This window comes from Thermobia domestica, chromosome 6, assembly GCF_964235325.1.
Source record: "Thermobia domestica chromosome 6, izTheDome1.hap1.1, whole genome shotgun sequence".
Classification (NCBI taxonomy): Eukaryota; Metazoa; Arthropoda; class Insecta; order Zygentoma; family Lepismatidae; genus Thermobia; species Thermobia domestica.
The window spans coordinates 294,192,081-294,210,846 of NC_137459.1; the positions used below are offsets into that span (position 1 = coordinate 294,192,081).

The 18,766-nt window shown below is 34.9% G+C and overlaps 1 long non-coding RNA gene across 3 annotated transcripts in view; it reads right to left on the reverse strand.

The window, feature by feature from the left end:
* LOC145688522 (uncharacterized) overlaps positions 1–18,766 on the reverse strand; it is a 592,332-nt gene that overhangs the window by 268,496 nt on the left and 305,070 nt on the right. For all 3 annotated transcript variants that reach the window (XR_014131931.1, XR_014131932.1, XR_014131930.1), the window contains one exon: positions 8,979–9,013. This is a non-coding gene — a long non-coding RNA (uncharacterized LOC145688522). The remainder of the gene's footprint in view (positions 1–8,978; positions 9,014–18,766) is intronic.

Below are 18,766 nucleotides of genomic sequence, written 5' to 3' on the forward strand. Positions count from 1 at the left end.
TTTTAACACTAAATTCATATTCATTATCTTGTCTAATTTTGCTCATGGTTCTAGTCGCCTAAGACTAGTGGTGGAGTCGCCCCCATTTAGCATGTGCTTTACTGCTATAAATTTGGTATTGTTATCCCGCACCTCTTAGGTGCCTCTCGTTTCTATCCCGACAGTTGAGTAGTGTCGGAACATGGTGGAGGTGCTAATAACAGCAAAGCAATAGTTAATTTATCTTTCGATGTAAAGTCAGCAAACAACGACAACAGAATATTTGTGTTAATAACATCAGGCAGTGAACTCTTGAAGGCTGCTTGGCTTCCATTGATGGCTGGTTGAATTTCCACATGAAATAAAGATGTCCTAGCTTGTCCTTACTTCATATCCCGTAACACTAAGTAAACAACATATATGCCCACCGTGCTAAATTTCTAGAAGAAGAGAAAGAAGAAAAGTTTTTTTTATTTTAAAAAAGATGTATTTTGAGAAATCATGGGAAGTTTGCAACACTGACAGTTATGAAATTTTTCGAACTGTTCCTTCACATTGTACTGAGTGGCCAACTTTACTTTAAGCTTATGCTTTACAAATTCACTGAGCCTTTTGTTGCGAGCACTACTTCAGTTTATCATCTTTCGTATTCTTAAAAGGTTTTATCACACATCAACAAAACAACACCAACAGATGTCCTTGATATTTATCACAAACATAGCCAACAATGACACAAATCGGTGCAGTATAAGCTGAGAAAAAAATAACCAATATTACTTTCTGACTTCTCTGTACAAAAGTGCATAAGGTGACATTCACTTTCGCAGCTGTAGTCACCTTCTGTCATTACATAGGACCAAAAGTTATATATCATCCAACATCTTAAGAAATGTAAATTCGAACGACGTAACACTTATACTAATCAAGCCGAATCTGTGAAAGAAGCATAAAACCCAAAATTTCCGGACAAAACATGATTTTCATATAAATTGTTTAAAATTTGCAACACTGACAAGTATCGTATGTTAACAAAACTCCACCATCGTTTTCATTATCATAATTATTAATTTACTTTAAAATTGTGTACATTTTTGCCAATGGAGTAAGTTTTTATGACACACCGTTTTACACAACGTAAATATAGCAATATATATATATATATATATATATATATATATATATATATATATATATATATATATATATATATATATATATATATATATAATTTGCTGACAGTATTAGAAAGTAACATAAATCGGTAGTCTCGTTTGTATGGGGAAACCGTAATTCACACACTTAAAATCACTCTCAACTACAATAGTCATTTTAACGTAATTCTGTTTTTAAATGTCTTGTTTATAACTAGAATGCAATTTTGCTACTAGTATTCTTCAAATCAAACTTAAGGCTTACATTAGATGTCAGTATGCACTTTAAGAACGTTTTTGTAACTAGTCCATTCAGACTTATTTTATTAGAAATCAATGAGATTTTCATTGTTACCTCGTTTATCCCCATGGTCTTTGTCATTTGGTTGTGCATTCATACATCCAATTTCTCGGCACTGCCGACATAAATTATAGTACACAATTCCGGCTTTCCAACAACCGCACATACTACGATCATAGCCCTTTTTATAGTTACAGGATATTACATGCATGGCACTATATAGATCGCATTACTTGGTCATTTTTGCTGGTACAAGAATATCTCCTAGTGTTTTCCATCCATATTTAGTGGCTCGTGTGTCATTGAGCAACACCTCGGCTCAAAAAACGTACACTGTCAAAGGAGACTGGAAGATACCACTTTAACGTACACACGCAAAGTTGATGGCCTTTCGGATTTAATCGATGAAGACATAAGATGCCTTCGTGTTCTCAATATCCAAACTCAAACCCACCTTTTTATGATTTAACGTGGATTATACTAAAGTGGTTGAAAACATCAACTTGCCCTAATTGGAATCGATTCTTGCAGCTAATGACAAGCAACAACGGTAACTACCAAACAACTCAAGTAGTGATTCTACCTTTCATCAATCTTCAGACAACAAGCATGGATGCTATACTCGGTGCTTATGTTTGCTAGCAAAGAATGTGCAGGAAACAAGCAAGAAACACGCTTAGTCACGTTAGATTAACCTTTGTTCTCTAAAGCATGTGACATTGTAGCAACATGTAGAAATTCTGGTGAATTATCGTTGGTGGTTGTTAGACTTGAGGTTTTCTAAACATTAATGTCATTTATGGGAGCAGTTGCATATATAATGAAAGGTAGTGGCATTGAAGGACTTTGGTCTTGCGTGCATGCTAGTAGCTCTATTCAACAGACGATGTCAGGCCATTCTTATGCTCGTGCTCTGCGAGCTCATTTTTTTAAAACCCAGTTAGCAATTGCATTATATATATTTAATGAATTAGACCCCACTAGGAGTTTGTACATCAATTGCGAGATGGTTGTATTACCCTAATGACTGAAGAAAATATCGATGCTAATGTAGTTCAACACTCACATATAATCAAGATTGCAAATTACCTGAAGTTATTCATGGACGCCGGTGCAGAAAAAAGCCGTGAGTTTTTGCCCTGCATTTTCAGCTTGTAGGAATTATGCGTCTTTTCATTCGTGCCAAAAGAACTGGAGATTCGAATCTTCACTGCATGCGAGAAATGTTACCATATTTCCATGCAGTTTTAAATCTTTTGTATGCTAAATACGCATACCTGTACTTACAAGAAATATTGCGGTTGGAGGGTGAAATGGATCCTCATGAGTTCCAGCTATTTATACGAGACGATTACTTCTGCCGTGCTAAGCGAAAAGGCCTTAACTCCATTTCACATACTTTCGAGAAAATACGCAAAATGCATTTTGGCTTAGGCTGTACGTTCAAATTTGTTGTATTTCAGTAAAACTTTATTAAATATATTTTCACGATCTAAAATTTGTGTGGTAATACAGTTAAATATTTGTGCTTATGAATTGCCGCTTAAGGTCTTTTTGTTTACTTTCAGTTAGTTTTGAACATAAGGTAAACACTCATGACGTCAGTACCCCCTACCTATTGGTCAAACCACGTCAATTTCACTTAAAAATAGATGCAGAATTGTACTACAAACATTCCCATACAAATATCTCGATTTAAAAAAATGTGGAGTTAAGGTCTTTTCGCTTAGGACGGCAGACTTTACTATTCGCAGGAAAGATTAATTTTGGAGTGGTATATGGTCTGATATGACGATTGAGCAGATTTTAATGAAAAAAGTGAAGAGCAGTTGAGAACTGACACATGGGAGGTGCATGACTGAAAAGGTAATATCTAGGTGGGTCTGGTATGCCAGCAGCATGTCACTTACTAGAATGTTTTGAAAAATTATTAAGCCAAGATAGGCATGATATTCACACGGGCCGTCATGTGGAACTGTACCAAAGAAATGAATCGAATGATATATTAGATGTACAAAAATTCTTGCGGTGATTTTGCCAGCATTCCCCATTCCCTTCATATCTAGAGCTTGCGTTCCTAAGAATTGCCATGGTGGGTAATGAAATTGTCAACTGTGATAAAGGGAAGGAAGTCTGATTGGCTCTTATGGAAGGAATGTTTGGATAGACTTTTGAAAATGTGAAACTTAAACAAAAATATAGAGTCATCCCACTATCCGCAATGCACAATGCAGTGCGCATCAGTGATGAGGTACTGGCTGTAAACAGCATGCTAATCTACAACCGAATCATATGCGTAGTGAAGTCCGAAGAATGACTCCGACAGTGTTTTGCTTAAGAGCTTGCACCCTATCCACTTTCTCCCTTCACAGAAATGTCCATGAGTAAAATGAAAATGTCTACTTTGTGTGACATGTTTGAATATCGTACATATTCTAAAACTCAAATTGAAAACACTGTGTACATTATAGATGGAGACTGGCTTCTACATCATGTTTGACCACAATATGGAACATACCTTGACGTGTAGAACTCGTTTGTATCTTATGTACTCACAAACTTTGGAACGATAGCAACAGTTATTTTTGATAGGTATTGTACTGAAAACTGTATAAAAGCCGCTTAACGGAAACTACGTGAGTCAAATGTTCACTCAGGTTTGTTATTCACAAATGAAACCATAATATCAACTACAAAAGATAAATTCTTGGGTAATTCCAAAAATAAGGATTGTTTCACCCATTATCTGGTGGTTCATTTGCGACAAGTTGGAATTCAAACCCAGCAAGCAAGGTGTGATGCTGACGCACTTATGAAAACTGCTGTAGCCAAGTCTTTAAATCTTTGTAGGCACGTCGTAGTAATTGGCAAGAATGTTAACATTATAATCATTTTGCTTGCATAGGATAATAATTAGTAGATCACATTTCGAAAGCCAGGACGTTGACAAGAACTGACAAAAGAATTTAGAATTAAGAAGTTGCAAGATAATGGGCAAATGTGTTAATTGTTTTGCTCAGTTACCGTGTTTTCACTGGATGTGACACATCATGTGGTTTGTATTGACAGGGAAAGAAAAAGGCATTGCAATTATCTCAAAAACAGGAAGATTTATACCGATTATTGAAGTTTTCAACCACGATAGTGCTAATGTGCATTCTCTGATTGAAACTGGACATCATTTCTATTAACCCTCTACGATTGTTCACCAATAGTAACCTCATTGGATGAATTCCAGTATCATTCATACATCAGTGCAGTAAGTCGTTGACCTATTCACAACAAAATACAATTAGCAACATTGCCACCCACCAGCGATGCTGCGAAACATCATATATTGAGACTGTATCATCAAGTTCAATTGTGCCGTTGAAATGATATGCGAGTGACTGAATATGGATGGAAAACATTAGGAAATATTCTTGTACAAGCAATAATGACCAAGGAACACGATATATATATATTGTCATGCATTTAATATTCTGTAATTGTAAAATGGGCTATGATCGTAGTATGTGCGGTTGTCGGAAAGCCGGAATTGTGTGCTATAATTTATGTAGTCAGTATCGAGGAATTGGATGTATGAATGCACAACCAAATGAGGAAGACCATGGAGATGAGCGAGGTAACAATGATAAACTCATTGATTTCTAATAAACTAAGTCTGAATGGACTAGTTACAAAAACGTTCTTAAAGTGAATACTGACATCTAATGTAAAACTTAAGTTTGATTTGAAGAATACTAGTAGCAAAATTGCGTTCTAGTTATAAACAAGACATTTAAAAACAGAATTACATTAAAATGACTATTGTAGTTGAGAGTGATTTTAAGTGTGTGAATTACGGTTTCCCCATGCAAACGAGACTACCGATTTCTGTTACTTTCTAATACTGTCAGCAAATATTTTTTTTTGCTATATATACGTTGTGTAAAACTATGTGTCATAAAAACTTACTACATTGGCAAAAATGTACACCATTTTAAAGTAAATTAATAATTATGATAATGAAAACGATGGTGAAGTTTTGTTAATATACGATACTTGTCAGTGTTGCAAATTTTAAACAATTTATATGAAAATCATGTTTTGTCCGGAAATTTTGGGTTTTATGTTTCTTTCACAGATTGGGCTTGGTTAGTATAAGTGTTACGTCGTTCAAATTTACGTTTACAATTGGTCCTATGTAATGACAGAAGGTGACTAGAGCTGCGAAAGTGAATGTCACCCGTATGCACTTTTGTACAGAGAAGTCAGAAAGTAATATTGGTTACCATTTTTTTTTCTCAGCTTGTACTGCATCGATTTGTGTCATTGTCGGCTATGTTTGTAACAAATATCAAGGACATCTTTTGGTGTTGTTTCCTGATGTGCGATAACTGTCAATGTTGCAAACTTCCCATGATTTCTCAAAATATACCTTTTGAAAAAAAAAAGCTGTTTCATCTTCCTCCTCTTTTAGAAATTTAGCACGATGGGTACACATGTTATTTACTTAGATTTTATGTCTTCTAAGCTTTTCAACCATATATGATTCATGGCTTTGTGACAATTAGAACGGTGACTAGAGGGAGAAACTTAAAGGGTGATGATTTTCATAAATTCCTTGTCATTGTCCGAAGATGGCGGACATTCATGAAAATTACGGGAAAAGCTACAGTGAGATTTTAGGGGACTTTTAGTATGTTATTCCTGACACATTCCCCTACTTCTATACCAATTTTCAGCTTGTTGCTAATTTGTTCCTTTCTTGGCAGAAAAATGAGCCATGTTTACTGGACTAATCAGCTTATTTACACAAGAATGCTTCTAGGTCTGTTACCATCCAGTTAATAATTGATTTTTTTTATGTGCACCAATTATTTATTCTTCAGTATACCTGACTCTTAGTCACTTAAATGCTCTCATTTTTGCCTTTATGTTCAATGCATTCATACTATTCATCTTCCCAGTCACATTTCTGACCCACGTGATTATTTTCTCATGTTTACGGCTAAATAATTCCTAGCGTACGCCAGGTGTGCCAATTCAGGTTTTGAATGGGAAGAGGAGGACAATATTTTTCACCGACTCAGGAGGGGGATCGCTCTTCTGCCACCTGGAAGATGCCCCTGGCATACGCCTGTTCTTGCTTCATTGCATAGCAAGGAGGCGGAGAGTTTGATTTTGAAGGTGTCATGTCTTCTTTCCGTATCTCAAAGCAAAATAAATTTGTTGGAGAATTATATACCCCTACATACCGTATGAAATTCAAAACTGGATTCATTCTACTAAAAGGGGAGCACGGCGAATCAGTGGTAGAGCGCTTACTTCTGACGCGTGGAGTCCCTGGTTCGATCCCCGTCTAAGTAAGTTTGTGGTGGAAACATCATGTCCGTGATTTTTTAAAGATATTCCCGTTTCCTCCTACTTTCACCTTCCACCAATTCTTCCATCATCATTCGCTTGTTTTAATCATTTTCTCTTAGCCTACAGGACATAATCGTGGGACGTTGAACTGAAAGATTTTAATTCTACTAAAATATTCTCGAGAACTTCTGTATGGCTATATTATAATTTTCATTTTTTTTTTTTTTTTTTTTTGCTTGTTTGTTTAAAGAAGTTATTCGAATTGACCAACTTATTCAGAAATTAACAAGAGAAAGTTTATCACTGGCAATGAACTTTTGAAATTACTTAATAGTTTTTAATTGTGACTAGAAATTCTGTCACGTCAAAGACGATTATATTTATTCCTCATTGATCAGCAATAGTCTTTGATACTTTTGTGGGACAATATATCGGTTTGAACGACATGACTACTAAATATAAGTATTTTGGTCTAATGAAACATTCCAAAAGTATTCTGAATAAAAATATTCTTTAGATCGTATCAGGCTTCAAAATTAGTCGATTGTATTGAAGTATTCTATTCCATTATATTTTATGCCAGTGGTTGGAGTGTATATATAACAATCACTAGGTAGAAAACAAACGTCTCTATATATGAAAGTGCGATGACAGATAATGTTTGTTGTGGGTGTATGGTTAAGAATAACTGAAGTAATAGAAGCTGACAAAAATGGATAAACCAACAGAAACCAGAGTTATTTTGTTCTTGAAGTTTAGGGATTACATAAATCGTTCTGTCGGTAGTTTAATGATCCACCCACTGCACCGCGACTGACTGAAGTGCTTTATAATTGAACGCATACAGAGGTCGTGACCCTGTTAAAGTCATCCCCAGCCTCTGTATCGCCTAGGAGACCCTAAGATCAACCCCAGCCACTGTGCAAACACAGTAGTCGTGATCTGGTACTCTCAAGGCGATATATATGTGTATCATTATTTCTGTAACATTGGAATTTTCAACTCCGAGTTTCATTTAATTAAAAAAAAGAAAAGAAAAAGTACGCACACTTTGTCAGCAAGTGAAAATAATTTATTTTCTTTTTATAAGAGTAACCGAATAGAGAGCACTCGGGAAGAACGCATGACGATCTATATTAATTTATTACAATTATAGGAATATGAAAGAATTGGTAATAATTTGAAATATCTTCACTTTGTAGAAAGTTAAAAAAAATGTTAAAAAGTATATAGTGCGATACAATGCAATAATTGTCTTTGCTTTAGGTAATTTTTGATTCCAAATTCACAAAAGCCTGCAGTATATTGATAAGCTGAAAAGTTGAATTTAAAAGCCATCGTGTTAGATTTTTAATAAATAAACATTATACAGATATTTCAACACACTTAAACCAAAACCACGTACACCTTTTATAATGAAAAAAAATAACAGCCATTTTTAGGAAGTCTGAACCTACACCTTCTTCTACCATACTATAAAATATAACAATATCAATTTACTACAATGTTGCTAATTCACCCTCAGAAAGTACATATTTAAGCACCAAAATTGAAGTTACATACAAAAGCGATAGCCGTAAATCAAGAATCAGTTTGATTATAGGTTTGAAGAATTAGCTCAGAAAAGAAGTATATTTTCGAAATAATAAGTTGAAGTCCAAGTGACTGAAAATTATTAGTTCTTACAGTGATATTTATATAAAGCTGAAACAGTTTCACAGGTTTAGTATTTCCAAAAGGTCCACATTTTTTTTCTGATGGGCCTTATTAAAATCTTCAGGTCATAACTAACCATGATAATTTGTACGTTATGCGCGTGTTGCGTATTTTGAACTGTAGGACTTTGTTGGTTTCTAAATTATGGTTTTGAAATTCCACCAAATGACTGAAACCAATATTTCAAACAAGGTAAATGCATTGAATATTTGACAAGTTAAAATGCCAGAAAATACAAATGAAATTATTGTAATATAAATTATAAAATGTGAAAACATACACAATTTTATATCAAATATCTTGATTTACTGCGTTTTGTATCGAACATGCAATTTTGAATTTTACAAATGTGAGATACAGGACTTGTTAACTACGATAAACCGATCTGAAATATTAGCACAGAAAAGAAAAATACTTAATACACCAACTTTACTGTTCAAAAAATTCATAATTATAATAATAACTAAATTAACTGTCCTTACCTCATTAAGTCCAATGTGCATACAGACTATACTATCTGAAATGGTAAAGAAACAGATGACATAAGACTTTATCCTTATAATTAAGGAACATAAAGTAATTCTTAGTTTTTGTACCGTGACTTAGATTAGACTTGAAAAAATGTAGTACGTATACTGCACAACTTATTTCCTTTCAAATATATACAACTTATTTCTTCTTAAATTATAGGTATGGAGGAGCGTTGATTCAGTGGTAGAGCGCTTACCTCGGTTGAGAGGGTCCCTGGTTCGATCCCAGACCATGCCAGTTTGTGGCGAATAACACCGCCTCCGTGGATTTCCTCAAGATTCTCTAGTTTCTTGCCACATTCTCAGTTCACCAAATATTTCACAGTCATTCACTTTGATTAGTTATCCGTCTTTTTTTTAGCATAAAAGCCGTAATTGTGGGGTGTAAAACTACATATTTTATTTCATTTCTGCTGTGTTTACCTAAATATTCTAACGGAAATACCAACAAGTAAAAACACATAAGTAGCCTAAATAAATTCTAAAACTTTCCGAAATAAATATCTTTCAAGGTTACCTGAAATTACACCAAAATCTGCTACATTGGCCATTAATTTAACTTGGTTGCGTGAATAACTTGGTCAAATGCAGAACATAACTGGTCCATTCTAATTGCTGTATAAGTTGTCTACTTAAAAATTTATAAGTTTATATGCTATGTGAAACCAATTTAAGTTTCATTACATTTATATCTTTTTATCGTCCTTAATTTGCTTCTTTTCACAAAAATCAAGGATACTATATATCGTAATAGTTAACCAAACGCATCCGATCAAAACGAAACTTGGCATAGTGGTAGAAGTAATTCAGCTATAAAAGAGTGCGAAATATTGTGTTGTGCACGCTTTCGGTCCTCCAGCTATGGATGTTCAAATTTTTAGTCATATACTCGAAAACAGAAAGTCATATACACCGAACTCATTCGGTCCGAATCAAACTTGGCATGGAAGTAAACCTTGACCAGCTGTATAAGCATGTGAAATATGTTCAGGCTTTCGGTTTCCGATTTATGAACGGTCAAATTTTGAATCATTTTCGAAAACAAGAAGTCATACACCGAACTCATTCGATCAAGATCAAGCTTGGTGTGGCGGTTGACCTTCATCTGCTATATAATCTTATGGAGTACTGTGGTGTGCAGGCTTTTGGGTCCAAGCCTCTAAATCAATTCATTGGGCATAACGAAAACTTAATAAATACTGTTTAAATATAAATTAAGAAGTCAGTTGTGTATAATAATAATAATAATAATAATAATAATAATAATAATAATAATAATAATAATAATAATAATAATAACCAACACAGTCTAAATAGCAATTAAAAGTCAGTCTAGGAAAGAAGAAAATCAAATTAACAGTTTTTAAGACTACGCATATGTTGTTTATGTTTCAAACTACGGCAATGCATTAAGAACGTGTGATGCTAAATCTCGTACTTCGTATAGAGTAACTTGACTACAAGCACTAATATTAGAAATATTGGACGTCTTGGAGTAATCTTCCCGATTCATTAGATTTCTTGTCCAAACAACTTTTTTGTGGTACTTAAAGCTAGAATGGGCGAAATTTGAAATCTATGTTCTCGTCCTCTCCTGTCTTTAGTGGTGCACATTTGATTGTATTCCTTTATGTTTGGATATACAGGTGTTTCAAAACAACCCGGACAACGTTTGGGAGGTGATTCCTGACACCAAGATCAGACAAAATGTATGGACCAACCTGGGTGTACGAATGCTTCCTTTTGGAGTTATACGCTGCCGAAAACATGAGAAAAAAGAAAACTAAAGATCCATAGATCCAATACGATTGGACCTACCGTACTCGGGTCAAGACTTCACTTAGGAACTAATATGTGCGCTAATCAAACATACATGTTTTTAAATCCTGCGGTATTCACGCAACAATTTTTTATAGAATGTGTTTTTCTACGAGCATAAGCACTCACCAACTACCTGTATAAAAACTGTTGTGGAAGTACCGCAGGATTCTGGAACATGGATGTTTGGATAGGGCACATACTAGTTCTTAAGTCTTGACTCGACTACGGTAGTTCCCATAATATTGGAGCTATGAACCTTTAAAATACATTTTTTCATGTTTTCGGCAGCCTATGAGTCAGAAATGACGGATTTCTCCACCCAAGTTAGTATGTATTTTCTGTCTTATCCTGCTGTCAGGAATCACCCCTCAAGCGTTCTTGTTCTTGTTTTAAAACATCCTGCATAGAATACAATTAAACTCCACAACAAATCAAACAGAATTTCTAGACCTCAAAGTGGTGCAATATATTTAAACTTTCCAAACATTTGAAATTTAATTATTTGAAACTAGAAAATCTTCATAAATCTTATTCTCTAAAAGTTCTCAGATATGCTTTAAATGCTCTTAAAACTGAGTAAACATCAAGAACTGAAACTCGGAAACACAACCATCAATGTAGATCAAGCTTACCATTTTACTATTGGGATCCCTATTGATATAAGCCTAAATTTTTGTTCACTTGCGGCACCCTACATATGGTATATAAACATGCCAATATACACTGGTGGAAAAGCATTTAAGAATTACAGTAGTAATTCAAAGATCTGTCCCAAACTTAATACACAAGAATATTATGGTAGTTGTTAGTTGTTTCAACATGGTGCCTTTGTGGCTCAGAAAGTTATACAGAGTATTCAAACCATGAATATTCGCTTTAATAGCAGACATACCATCCTAAATGGACACAAATCTTTTCAAATAGGTGCCTGGCTGTACAGATGCTGAATGTCTGTCTAAGGTATGATATTCAACGTTCATCCTAGATGTTGGCATATTTAGGCGATGGTCAGAGCACGGATGATTGTCGGAGCCCAGCTGGAGGTCTAGCACCGTACCATCGTGTTCCACCGTGCTCGACAGGGCTTAGTTTTGGACACCTAGAAGACAATGTACAAGGTATGCGTACCGAATAGCTCATACTAGACTGCAGAACAGTACGCGGGCTTCCACCATAGAAACAAAAGTGTAATTCTAATAGGCCATCCAAGTTCTGTTGTGGAGGAAGAGGAGGAAGAAAACATACAGATGTACGGAAACACGGATTAGAGAAAATAACTTAAATATGAAAGGAATTGATCTACATTAGCCGAAAGACTTACTGATGATAGGAAACACTGATTAAAGCAGCACAAATAACATGAAATAAACAATGACACAAGGACAAGCAAACGATACACCTGATGGTCAGCAGAATGAGTAGTGCCATGTGCGTTTATGACGGACAATATCGTGTTTGAGGGTTTCTCGGGGTGCCTCCGTTTCCTCCCACAATGTAATTTTACCGCTTCTTCATAATTTTCACTAAACGTTATTAATAACCCGTCTCCTTTAACCTAAACGACATAATAAGGAAATGTTAAAACATATATTGCATTTAATTTTATGCTAGGTCAGCAAGTAACTTCTCTAAGGGGAGTCATTGACATGTCTCTAATCTCACCTTCAAATATTCCTGAAACTCTCTAGTGGGTCTGCGTTGGTTACCTTGCGATCACTCGTTGATATAGACCCGGATTCTCAACCATAATATTGCTACTAGGTTTAAATGTAGTTAGATACATTATCTTTTGGAAGTTGTAGTGTCAAATGCTGAATTTATTCTGAGTCCGGAATTTACTTTAAGAGTTTTGGAAGGTAGTATATATAGAGACCAAGTATATATATAGAGAGACAGTAGATGAAAAACCGAGTAATCATCGGCTACCTCTAGAAAAAGGAAAAAAAATCAAACTAAATCTATCTTGATATGAAACAAACGATGAGGGGCTTTACACCTGTCACGCCACTGAAAAATCGGGTTAAAAATAAAATTTGGTTACATGTCCACTGAATATGATGAACATCGCAACCGAACACTTTCAACATCGCCGTTCTATGAAAACATTAATACTATACAGGACATGGTATTGCCGGATGAGAAAATATACTTGGACTATTGCAGAAACTGCATTCTGAATGATAAGGTATTATACACTGTAACGGAAGTACTGGGCATGAGGAAACATCAACCAGATTGATTCCCGAATTTCTGAATTTTGAGCACCACCGGCAGTGAGTGCTCGCTTGCAAACAGGTCATTCACCTTTATGAATGAAATTCAAGCACACACTATTCCAAATATGTGGCTCAGGATGAGACTGGCGTTCAACGCTGTGACTACAGTCAAAATAATTATAAGCTTCATAGCAGTAGAAACAGTCCTTCTCTTCCTCAACTCCAAAATAGTTTTGAGTAGGACAGTCCGCGAGTAGTGATACGTAGTGTTTCTTTTTTTTATTTGATTTTGTTTTCTTTCTTTCTTTCTTTATTTTTTTACTGAGGACAATCCTGTGGTGAACTAAATAGCAAAAGGCATTTCAATTATAGAAAAGTACTACTCCAAGCTATCAAATCCCAGTTTTCGTGAAATAGAAAAGTATAATTGCGTTGGGAAGCTGTCTAAAGGCTGATCTACAAGCTCCGTCTCGGCAACTATTTACCTGCGCAGTTTCAAGACGTTGCAAGCAAACCGTAGCGTGTAGACAGAAAATTTGTGCAGTTTTCCGAACTGAACGAAGACGGAACACGGAGCTAAAAGACTGAGCAAATTAGCACAAATACTTGCACCGTGTTTAGAAAAGTCGTAGTGTGTAGATGGTCACTCCATCTTCAGTTCAGTCATTTGCTCCGTTTTCGTGACAATTGAGAAGAGATAGCTGATCTTCGGCAGTGTTCCAGACAATTTCTCACGGAGTTTATAGAATTGTAGCTTTCCATGCCTATAGCGTGTTAACTCAAAAGAATATAGGACAAGGACAAGAAAAGTCAGGCTTATGATGTCCTACTTAATAAGTACAAAGAAATCGATGTCATTGCAAACAGAGAAACTATTGTGAAGAAAATTAATTCTCTTCGAACTGTTTACAGGAAGGAATTGTCTAAAGTAAACAAGTCTATTCGATCCGGTGCTGAAGAAGCTCAAATATACAAGCCAATGTTGTGGTATTATGATTTCCTTCCATTTTTGAGCGACCAGGAAATCTAGGAACACCATAGACGATAATCCTAAATACTCTGAAGAGGTAAGAAAATCTCTCGCTATCAGTAATGATTTCAGGTCATTTTCTCCGTGGGGAATTTCAGTGCACAGACGTAGAAAAAGTGCGAAAATTTGAAATATAAAAATTGGTTCGGCTTCAGAAACAATTTGAAATCGACACAAGTCAAAATACTTGTTTTCTTTGACTTGCGATGAGTGCAAAATTTCTCTGAAGTTGTTTCAATATTTATTTATTTTGTGAAATAATATTTTCAATTTTAAATATGATCATCGACATGCATTACTTTATTAACCCTAGCAATACCAAGGGGGGGGGGGATCTCGGAGGCCCACAAATTATATTTTTAGATTTTATTAACATTTCTAATTCGGTAATAAATCTGAAAACAAAATGATATTGTCAGGCTTCACCCCGTTGGTCATACAAAATATTTTTTCTTTATAATGTTTGTTTTTCATTTATAATTAAATAAAGCAGTTTGGGCCTCAGAGGCCTCCCGTTGTAGTAAGGGGCTATTCACAAAATACGGTAACTATTACATTACAGTGTTTTGGTAATGAATTTTGTTTTGCTTCCAAACAATTTTGGTATTAGGTCATTGAGGGGTACTCTGTTTGCCAATGTCTGGACCACCTTGAACGTCGCGTGAGTAAATCGCAGAATAAATCTCTATTTCAAATTGTCTTTAGAAATAAGAAGCTACTGAGTTATGTTATAGGTAACACTTTTACTCTTCTAATAGAAACAAACCCGGACAACAAAGCGTTACCGGAACAAATGCCATTTGGACGAAATGTGCTTTGAACTAAACATTCCTGGACGAAATGTTTCTTGGACCAATTGTCTTTTGGACGAAATGTCCTTTGAACCAAATGTCTTTTGGACGAAATGTCCTTTGAACCAAATGTCTTTTGGACAAAATGTCCCTTGGACCAATTGTCTTTTGGACGAAATGTCCTTTGGACCAAATACCTTTTGGACGAAATGTCCTTTGGACCAAATGTCATTTGGACGAAATGTCCTTTGGACCAAATGTCTCTGGACGAAATGTCCTTTGTTGGAAATGATCACCAACCGTTCTTTGATATTTTTCCTAATTATTATTTGAATTTTTAACACAATATGTTAGATGTTTTTATTGTGGTTTTCACACAATACACACTCTTGAAACTGAAGTCAATCATATATCAGGACCCACTAAACCTCGCCCCCAAAAGATTTAAATAAAATTTCTAATGTTTGCAAAAAAAAAAAAAAAAATATCATTGAATATTATATATATAATCATCGTCTTACTTTCTTCCAGTTGAATTGCACCAATAATGGGAGAGTGCGTTGTCCTCAATTTTATATAATACATTTTTTATTTATTCATTAGAATCACTCATACTTTTATAGATCATCGTGTGTGTATTGTCGGAGATTTGGACACTCACCTACAATTTTAGTTTAAAATTACTAAGACGAAGATCGCTCGCTTCAAAAAGGTAAAAATAGTTATTTACTGCCGATGTGAATTGCTCCTTTATTACAATACTGATGTAATGTAAATGACTGTAGTTCTACTAGTGAAAATGAACTGAACGTATCTTATAGGTTAAGGGGACAGTTAATTAATGGAATACAGATTTACATTAGGGACCAATACATAAATTGATTTCATACATAATGCCTTTTTCCACTAAATACACTCTTTTAGCTTTTATATGTGTATATATTAATGGGTAGCGCTGCATCCCTCGATGAAGGTTCACTTTTGTTGCAGCTTGTGCAGGTTGGTGCCTGCTTTACTCTCGTCACAGCTCGTCTTTCCAATGCATTCAATTGTTCGAGAATCGATTGCTCCTACAAGGAGAAAGCACATTTTTGTTAAATGAGCTTTGGGGACATCTTTCGCGAGGTAGTAGTGCACTTTTAGTGTTAATACATTGCAAACCGGGAGAGGGCAATAGATAGAAATAACGGAGAAAAAGTGTCTTAAAGTTTCCGACTTGCCACATATATGATGCTACGCGTAAATTTATCAAGTAACGACGTGGTATAGTGAAGAACATCTACGACTCACATGCAAAGGATGTTTGGTTCGACTCCCTCTTGTGTCAATTTTTGCTTTATAACTACAAGTAAAATATTAATCAACCATATGTTTATAATGCATAAAACAATAGAAATGTTCAAATCAGTTGTAAAACCTTTCAATGTTCCATGTTAACTAGCAATGAAATGTAACATATTCCGTATATGTATTAATACCACAAGATATATTATGTTTACCAGAGTTGTTGTGTAAAAAAATGTTCTTCACGTTTCGTGTCTATATCTGTGGACAGTGTGTAAATTACAAAAGGAATGAGGGGGAATTCCCTTTAGTTGTAGCCCCCTCATCCCTTATAGCCTCCCATTAGGATTTCCCCCTCATTCCCACTGTATTTAGCACATTGTCCACAGATATAGACACGAAGCGTCAAGAACATTTCTTACACGACGACTGTGGTAACCATAATACAACTCGTGATGTTAATATATTTACGGAATTGATTACAATTTGTTGCTAGTTAACATGGAACATTGGAAGGTTTTACAACTGATTTGAACATTTCTATTATTTTATGTATTATAAACATATAGTGAATTAATATTTTACTTGTAGTTGCAAATGGGTACTTTATTGGTTAAAGCAAAAAAAAAAAAAAAAAAAAGTTGACTCGAGCAGGAATCGAACCAGGAACGATCTGCACGTTAGCCGTAGACGCTCTTCACTCTGCCACGCCGTCACTTGATAACTTTACGAGTCGCAAGTCGGAAACTTTAAGACTCTTTTTTTCCTTTATTTCTGGCTATTGCGCTCTCCCAGTTTGTAATATTAACATTTTAACCGTGCACTAATACCTCATGAAAGATGGCCCAGAAGTTAATATACCAAAGTCTGATTTCTCCTTGCTAGTTGTGTGAAGTCAGTTTTTTTATGTTTGTTTATTTTCAGACACAAAAACTGTTAAAAACATCGAAACTATTAAATTTATGTGACCTCTCCATTTTCATTTTCATATTCAAATCAGGAAACCGCTGTTTTCCTGTTTGCTATAAGTTAGAGTGCGTTGGCATCGCTTACTATGTTATTCACAGTGATGTCATTAATGCCAGATACGGAATACGTACACGTTCACCGCATTTGTAGCCACTGGCTAAACTGTAATGCCATCGATGGAGTTTCTCGACCAAATGTTATCTTGACGCAAGAGGGAACTTGAATCGCGTAGCCTTATCTGAGGTATTGATAAATATTAAATATTAAATGAATACCGTAAATATAGAACATACGGAGAGGGACAAATTCATAGTGCTACTGATGCATACCTAACCGTACTGTGTTACTATGGTTACTGTAGAGTACAAAAGCATTGGTACCTTAATGAAGGTCCTTCATACTGGGCAGTATCACTCCAAAAATCTGAAGGACTAGAGATTGGAAGCAACCATCAGAAATTTGGCTCACTCTCCTCACCAGAGTCATCTGTTTGTTCCATCTGTTTGTTCCACTTCCATATAATAGTGGCACTACATATAATAGTAAGCAATCAATAGCAACTAAACTACTCACATCTTTAAGTGTATGATGATAGAATTATCGTTGCAGAATACATATTTCTTTTAACATTTGAGGCTGATGTTTTTTTTCCCTTTAACATTTGAGGCTGATGTTTTTTTTTCTTTTAACTTAGTGATTTCATGTTGGGGTGGATGCTAGCAGTTAACACTATAAAGTTGTTGCACTTGTTCCCTTGTACTCCCCTGAATTGAATTATACTGATCCATAAATATTATTTATTTGGTTTACGAACCAGACTTTAGATAACGTTTTCAACTACCAGTCTCTCTTTCATTTTCTTTTTAAGTTTACTTCCTGTTTCATGCTTTTCACAAACCTTATGCAATGCAAATACACATTTTTTTTTTCCAGCACGATATAATTGCTTTGTTATTGCAATGTTTGTTGCGCCTTCCTTATGCAATATGCATCATGAAATTGGCGTTAACCAGTTAAACTCTCCTGCTATTGATTGTCTATTATTAATTCAACATTCATTGAAAACCCTTGTTCCAGTGTTGATTTTTATTCGACAAGTTTTCAAATTAACTTAGCAAAAACGTAAGGTTAGCATGTTCACCAGCTACAGCTAAAAAGACTGTTTTATTTTCTTCTGAACAACCTCTAGATTTTCAACTTTTTTTTCTTTCTCCTCTTGCACATAAATTAATTTATTGTAAATCTTCCACCAGTATGGTTACTCAACCCCAGTTTAAATTAGGGTAATACGTAACAGGAGGAATGTGGATGATATTAAATTATTAATACACTTTTTATATTTATTGTTCATAATATTGTCCTTTTGCGTTCGGAATGAAAAAAATGGATTGATAACCAGTATGAATACGTTGCTGTCAATATTTTAGGGCTACAACTACGTTCTTTTAATGATTTGAATATATATATTAGTAGACCATCAATTTTTTAACATTACATAATGCTTCACTAAATTTTTAATTTGTACCGAACCAATAATCTACTGTTCAAATATTCACAGTCACATTTATCTACACTGGCTCAATCATCGCTTGACAAATTGTAGTGAAAAATGCAAGTAACTATAGTTTA